Below are 7687 nucleotides of genomic sequence, written 5' to 3'. Positions count from 1 at the left end.
CCAGATGTAAAAATAACAGAGATGGAAGGGACCTTGGAGGTCTTCTAGTCCAACCCCCTACGCAGGCAGGAAAACCTATACCCACCCAAAGTGGCACGCGAAGCCACGTCACCCAGCACAAGCGGCCTTGCCAGTTTGTCTTCTGGGTTTCTGGTGTGCATGTGTACACAACGATCAGCTATCCTTCATGTGCGTGGCAGCGCCAAAAACCACTATGCACATGCACCACTGGCCAGCTGATCGTCGGGTGCGCATGCGTGCTAGAACCCAGAAGTTCTGCTTTTCCGGAGCGCAGCCCCGACAAACGCGCGTGGCGTTTCCATGCAACCTTTTCAGCACTCGGCGCCGAAAAGGTTCACCATCACTGCTCTATACCGTTTCAGACAAATGCTTGTCCAATCTCTTCTTCAAAACTTCCAGATGCTTTTAGAGCATCCAAAAATTTTTACCAAAAAAGAAGGGGGGGGGAATTTTAGACAATGCCTCTCTCAGTTTTGGAAGGCAATTTTCTTTCTTCCTTCTTAACTGCCACATATTTTAGCTGGGGAAGTTGGGAGGGGGTTGCTGTTGGAGCGGTAGAAAGTCAGTCATAACAACATTCCATTTTCAAGGACATCTTGGGTCCGATGGAGACTGCCTGAAGATTGTATCCAATTGTGTGTGAAGAGTTGACTGGACAATGTGATGAACTTGTGGGTGTGGGGCAAGGCTGTGAACTGTCAAATGGGTGTGGAAAACCTGGAAGCTTTCAGGTTCGGGTTTTCCCAGCTGTGCCAACCTGACATCTTTAATAAATTGGAACTTTGAGGAACCTCAAGCCTCAGAGCTTTATTTCGTTGGGGGTGTTCCTTGGAACCATGACAGCTTCCTCACCAATGGTGAAATGCAGCCGGTTCTATCTGGCTTAGGCGAACTAATTGCACCGGCAATAGGAGGCTCCGTCACCCACCTGGATGTCATCATATCCCGTTTTTTATGCGCAGAAGGTCCTTTGCATGCGCAGAGGTGTCACGCGCCCCCATTTGCAAACCAGTAGTGAAGGTAAGTGGATTTCACCCCTGCTCCTCACATTACAGCACCTCCTCATATGTTGCCTTTTTTGTCTTTTTCTTTTTCAACCGCACAACCACTTCAGGGGCAAAATGTTCTGTCCGGAGACCAGCCCCCTAGGAGACCCCTCCCCAACAAGTTGCTACCTGTTCTTGTAATCTCAACAAGGCATCCATTGATCGGGGTGGGTTATTTTTTGTAAAAGAAATTGCTGCAGACTGGATTTTTTTTTTTAACGGCACAGTTTATTTTCCCTGCTAGTCCCTTCCTATATAAATGCATCCATTGATTATTTGGTGTGTTTTTTTAAAGACTTTGTGCTTATAAAAAATAGCAAATGGGCTAGAAACTCTCCCCGGCTCCATAGCACCAAACAGGCATGAAAGATAATCTTGCATCACTTTGCTTTTCATAGAAGTTGGAAGGGACCTTAGAGGTCTTCTAGTCCACAATAATAATAATAATAATAATAATAATAATAATAATAATAATAATAATAATAATAATAATAATAATAATAATAATAATAATAATAGTAATAATAATAATAATTTAATTTTTATACCGCCCTTCTCCCGAAGGACTCAGGGCGGTGAACAGGCAGATAAAATAATACCATATAGTACAATAAAAACACTCTTTAAAAAACTTATTCAATATGGCCTAAAATCTAAAATACAATACAAAATATAAAATAAACCCCAATAAAATCCATATATAAAAAACCCTATTTAAGCCAGTCCTGCTCGGAAGAATAAATACGTCTTCAGCTCGCGACGAAAGGTCCGGAGGTCAGGAAGTTGTCGAAGTCCTGGGGGAAGCTCATTCCAGAGAGTAGGTGCCCCCACCGAGAAGGCTCTCCCCCTGGGGGTCGCCAGCCTACACTGTTTGGCTGACGGCACCCTGAGAAGACCCTCTCTATGGGAGCATACCGGCCGGTGGGAGGCACGTGGTAGCAGAAGGCGGTCCCGAAGATATCCCGGTCCTATGCCATGGAGCGCTTTAAAGGTGGTAACCAGCACCTTGAAGTGCACCCGGAAGACCACAGGCAGCCAGTGCAGCTTGCGCAGGATAGGTGTTATATATGGGAGCCACACTCACACACACCCAGCCTGTGGTAGGAGTCATTTATCAATTAAGAACATTTACCACCCAACTCATCATGACTCCAGGCAACTTTCAGAAACTCCCATCCCACTCAAGACAGTTATCAAACCAACCATTTCAATCGGAGTAGAGCTAGAAGGGACCTTGGAGGTCTTCTAGTCCAGCCCCCTGCTCAAGCAGGAGACCATTTCAGACAAGAGAATGTCCAGTCTCTCCTTGAAAGCCTCCAGTGATGCAGCGCCCACGATTTCTGAAGGCAAGATGGATTAATTGTCCTCGCTGTTAGGAAATTTCTCCTTAATTCCAAGTTGCCCTTCTCCTTGATTAGTTTCCATCGGTTGCTTCTTGTCTTGCCTTCTGGGATTTTGGAAATTAAATTTTCCCCCTTCTTTGTGGCAGCCTCAACAATACTGCCATCATGATCCTTCCTTTCTCTGGATTAGACATATCCAAATCCGGCAATCATTCTTCATATGTTTCCAGGCCTTTGATCATCCTAGTTGCTCTTCTCGGCACTTTTTCCAAAGTCTCAACATCTTTTTTATAATGTTGTGACCAAAACTGGATGCAGGATTCCAAGTGTGGCCTTACTAGGATTTTATAAACTGGTACTAATACTTCACATGATTCTATGCCTCTGTTTACACAACCCAGGATTGTACTAGCTTTTTTGGCTGCTGCCGCACACAGCTGGCTCGTGTTTAAGCGGTCGTCCACTAGGACTCCAAGGTCCCTCTCAGAGTTGCTGTTTTTGAACCAATTTCTGTGAGAGGTGGGGGTTATTTCAGGGGTGAAATCCAGCAGGTTCTGACAGGTTCTGGAGAACCGGTAGTGGAGATTTCGAGTAGTTCAGAGAACCGGCAAATACCACTTCTGGCTGGCCCTAGAGTGGGGTGGGAATGGAGATTTTGTAATATCCTTCTCCCAGGAGTGGGGTGGGAATGGGGATTTTGCAGTATCCTTCCCCCAGGAGTGGGGTGGGAATGGAGATTTTGCAGTATTCTTCCCCTGCCACACCCACCAAGCCACACCCCGCCCACCAAGCCACGCCCACCGAACCGGTAGTAAAAAAAATTAGATTTCACCACTGGCTTATTTGGTGAGCTCCATAACACATGTGGGGTTTATTTGGTGGACTCCATAACACACACACACACACACACACAACATGTGTGTGTGTTTGTGTGTGTGTGTGTGTTAAACTTGTCAAAATATAAAATACAAGTGAATATAAATTTACTCTAGTGATAGTCCTTGATTCACAAACACAATTGAGTCCAACATTTCTGTTGTTAAACAAGACGGTTGTTAAGTGATCTCCCCAACTCCATGAATTCCCCCCTCCCAGTTTCTGACAGCACTAAATGTGGCAGCCCTGAAGATCCAAAGTAAAAGATAGCTTCCAGGACTGACATGAGCTTTGCCCCATTTTACGGCTTTTCTTGCCACGGTGGTTACACAAACCGCTGCAGTTGTTAAATGAATAACACGGTTGTTAAGTGAAGCTGGCTTCGCAAAAGCGGATCACACGACCACGGGACACTGCAATGTGTCGTAAGTACGAGTCGGTTGATAAGCGTCTGGATTTTGTTCCAGTGATCATGGGGAAGCTGCGGTGGTCGTAAGTGTGAAAAACCGCCATAAGTCACTTTTGTCAGGCCCATGGTAATTTTGAACGGTCACTAAATGAATGTTTGTAAGGCGAGTGTCAGGGTTCCAAGGAACACCCCCAACGAAATAAAGCTCTGAGGCTTAAGGTTCCTCAAAGTTCCAATTTGTCAGAGATGTCATGTTGGCACAGCTGGGAAAACCCGAAACTGAAAGCTTCCAGGTTTTCCACACCCAGTTGACAGTTCACACCCACAAGTTCATCACATTGTCCAATCAAGTCTTCACACTCAATTGGATACAATCTTCAGGCAGTCTCCATCAGATGCAGGCAAAAGTCCTTGAATATGTAATGTTGTTATGACTAACTTTCTACCGCTCCAACAACAACCCCCTCCCAACTTCCCCAGCTAAAATATGTGGCAGTTAAGAAGCAAAAAGAAAATTGCCTTCCAAAACTGACAGCGAGGATAACATGTAATGAGAAAGGGGAGTACCCTCAATTGTTCATCCTATGTTTTAGCCTCCAGTCCCTTTTGTTCCTCTTCTTTAAGGTAAAGGTAAAGGTTCCCCACGCATATATGTGCTAGTCGTTCCTGACTCTAGGGGGTGCTGCTCATCTCCGTTTCAAAGCCGAAGAGCCAGCGCTGTCCGAAGACATCTCTGTGGTCATGTTACCAGCATGACTCAATGCCAAAGGTGCACGGAACCCTGTTCCCTTCCCACCAAAGGTGGTCCCTATTTTTTTACTTGCATTTTTTACAAGCTTTCAAACTGCTAGGTTGGCAGAAGCTGGGACAAGTCACGGGAGCTCACCCCGTTACGTGGCAGCACTAGGGATTCGAACCGAATTTTCGATCGACAAGCTCAGTGCCTTAGCCACTGAGCCACCGCATCATTCTCCTCTTCTTTGTTATCCTTAAAAATAAGGAAATAACAGGGAAGGGAGAGAGCTAAGCAAGAGTCTAACTCTCAGCCCAACCTCTGCCACAGGCACACAGAGCGCATAATTCTATATAATAGGAGTGCTATTGAGTGCAATTTTTTTTTTATTGTGAACATTTGTAATTTAAATTAAATTGGAAACGGAGATGGGAAGGAACCACTTACCATAGAGGCACCATTTATTTTAAGCTTGTTATGTTTTTCAGTGAAACCAATAACGTTTTAAACCCGGAGGTTTTTCAAAACCTCATGTAAGAATTAGAGAAACTTGGCACTGCAGAACTGACGGAATCCTGTTATTCTGAATAATGGGGAAAATCTATCGGCCTTAAAATGAAAGAGACTGAAAAGGAATGAACAGAGCCATTAAAAACCAACAGGATGCTGTCCGTACGGGTTGGAAAGAAAGATGGGTTCGCCTTATTTCTGTCCAATTCACTTCCTATGTACCCACAGCCCATTTTTCTGTCGTAAATGATAAAATCTCATGGGATCGAACCCAGTGATTCAAACAAATTATTTTTGAGTATTTGTACATTACAGCATTTCTGCTTTTCCGATCTTCCCTAATTCATTTGAAACCAATTTGGAGGAGGAGGAGGAGGAGGGGGGGGAGGGGGAGGAGAAGAAGAAGAAGAAGAAGAAGAAGAAGAAGAAGAAGAAGAAGAAGAAGAAGAAGAAGAAGAAGAAGAAGAAGAAGAGGAAGAAGATGATGATGATGATAGAGGAGGAGGAGGAGGAGAAGAAGAAGAAGAAGAAGGATGATGATGATAGAGGAGGAGGAGGAGGAGGAGGAGGAGAGGAAGAAGAAGAAGAAGAAGAAGAAGAAGAAGAAGAAGAAGAAGAAGAAGAAGAAGAAGAAGAAGAAGAAGAAGAAGAAGAAGAAGAAGAAGAAGAAGAAGAAGAAGAAGAAGAAGAAGAAGAAGAAGAAGGAGAAGAAGAAGAAGAAGAAGAAGAAGAAGAAGAAGAAGAAGAAGAAGAAGAAGAAGAAGAAGAAGAAGAAGAAGAAGAAGAAGAAGAAGAAGAAGAAGAAGAAGAAGAAGAAGAAGAAGAAGATGATGATAGAGGAGGAGGAGGAGGAGGAGGAGGGAGGAGGAGGAGGAGAGGAGAAGAAGAAGGAGGAGGAGAGAAGAAGAAGAAGAAGAAGAAGGAAGAAGAAGAAGAAGAAGAAGAAGAAGAAGAAGAAGAGAAGAAGAAGAAGAAGAAGAAGAAGAAGAAGAAGAAGAAGAAGATAGAGGAGGAGGAGAGGAGGAGGAGGAGGGAGGAGGAGGAGGAGGAGAAGGAGAAGGAGAAGAAGAAGAAGAAGAAGAAGAAGAAGAAGAAGAAGAAGAAGAAGAAGAAGAAGAAGAAGAAGAAGAAGAAGAAGAAGAAGAAGAAGAAGAAGAAGAAGAAGAAGAAGAAGAAGAAGAAGAAGAAGATAGAGGAGGAGGAGGAGGAGGAGGGGAGAAGGGGAGGGGAGGAGGAGGAGGAGAAGGAGAAGAAGAAGAAGAAGAAGAAGAAGAAGAAGAAGAAGAAGAAGAAGAAGAAGAGAAGAAGAAGAAGAAGAAGAAGAAGAAGATGATGATAGAGGAGGAGGAGGAGGAGAGAAGAAGAAGGATGATGATGATAGAGGAGGAGGAGGAGGAGGAGAAGAAGAAGAAGAAGAAGAAGAAGAAGAAGAAGAAGAAGAAGAAGAAGAAGAAGAAGAAGAAGAAGAAGAAGAAGAAGAAGAAGAAGAAGAAGGAGAAGAAGAAGTAGTTGACAACTATCTGGGATGATATAAGGCAGAGAGTTGGACTAGAAGACTTCCAAGGTCTCTTCCAGCCCTATGATTTCTCTTCTCTTCTCTTCTCTTCCCTTCCCTTCCCTTCCCTTCCCTTCCCTTCCCTTCTCCTCTCCTCTCCTCTCCTCTCCTCTCTCCTCTACCCTATCCTACCCTACCCTACTCTACCTTAATCTATCCTACCATACCCTATCCTACTCCTACCCTACTTTAATCTATTTAATAAATAAAAATTTTCCAAAAAAACATTCTATTCCATTCCATTCTGTTCTTTTCTGTTCCGTTCTGTTCTGTTCTGTTCTGTTCTGTTCTGTACTAAGATAAGGGGAAAAGAGGTGCAGAGTTTACTGCTGTTTGTATTGCGCACGTTATTGTGCTATTTAGAGTGGTGAAAATTACCACAAGATTCTTACCCACTGGGGACAATGTCTGGTTGAAGTGGTCATCTCTGCCCATACAATAATGTCCAGCAAATATTTGTAATTTAGGCCCTTAGCAATACCTTTGAATTCCTTCCCCTGCCTTCCCCTTGGTGTAGCCTTTCAAAGGGCAGAATTATAATGATTATAACTTCCCTTTCCCAGCCAAGTTCTGTTTGTTTCTCTTTCTTTCTCATCCAAGGCAGCTCTTCGTTGTTGCTGGGATTAATCTTCACCCTCCCCTAATTAATCCTGAATAATTTAATGGTCTTGAAAGATGCATTTGTTTCTTACATCGGTGGCAGGCTTCTAATTGAACTAACCTTTCGCACGGATAGGCATTCTCTCTCTTCATCATTCTTTAGGCTAAACAAAGGAGGAGGAGAGGGCCTTTTATCCTTTAGCAAACTCCTAAATTCCATTTTTAATGATCAACCTAGAAATCATAGAACCCATGATTCGGATTTCATTTACGTGAGAACTTTGCTTTCGTTCCTGAATTGGGCTGCTTCCTTTGCTCAATTAATTCACACAATCCATTTGATCCTAAACAATTCCAGGAAATTGCTATCTATGCACCACAGGCTGAAGGATGTATAACAGAATCACAGAGTTGGAAGGGACCTCAGAGGTCTTCTAGTCCAACCCTCTGTTCAAGCAAGAACTGCTGTTGTTGTTCAGTCACTGAGTTGTATCCATTGGTGGGATTCAGCCAGTTCGCACCTATTTGGGAGAACCGATTGTTAACTTTCTAAGCAGTTCGGAGAACCAGTTATTAGAAGAAATCTTATTTTGT

Source organism: Ahaetulla prasina, chromosome 3 (assembly GCF_028640845.1).
Source record: "Ahaetulla prasina isolate Xishuangbanna chromosome 3, ASM2864084v1, whole genome shotgun sequence".
Lineage (NCBI taxonomy): Eukaryota > Metazoa > Chordata > Lepidosauria > Squamata > Colubridae > Ahaetulla > Ahaetulla prasina.
The sequence above is the reverse complement of the archived record's forward strand: the minus strand, read 5'-3'. Positions refer to the sequence as shown.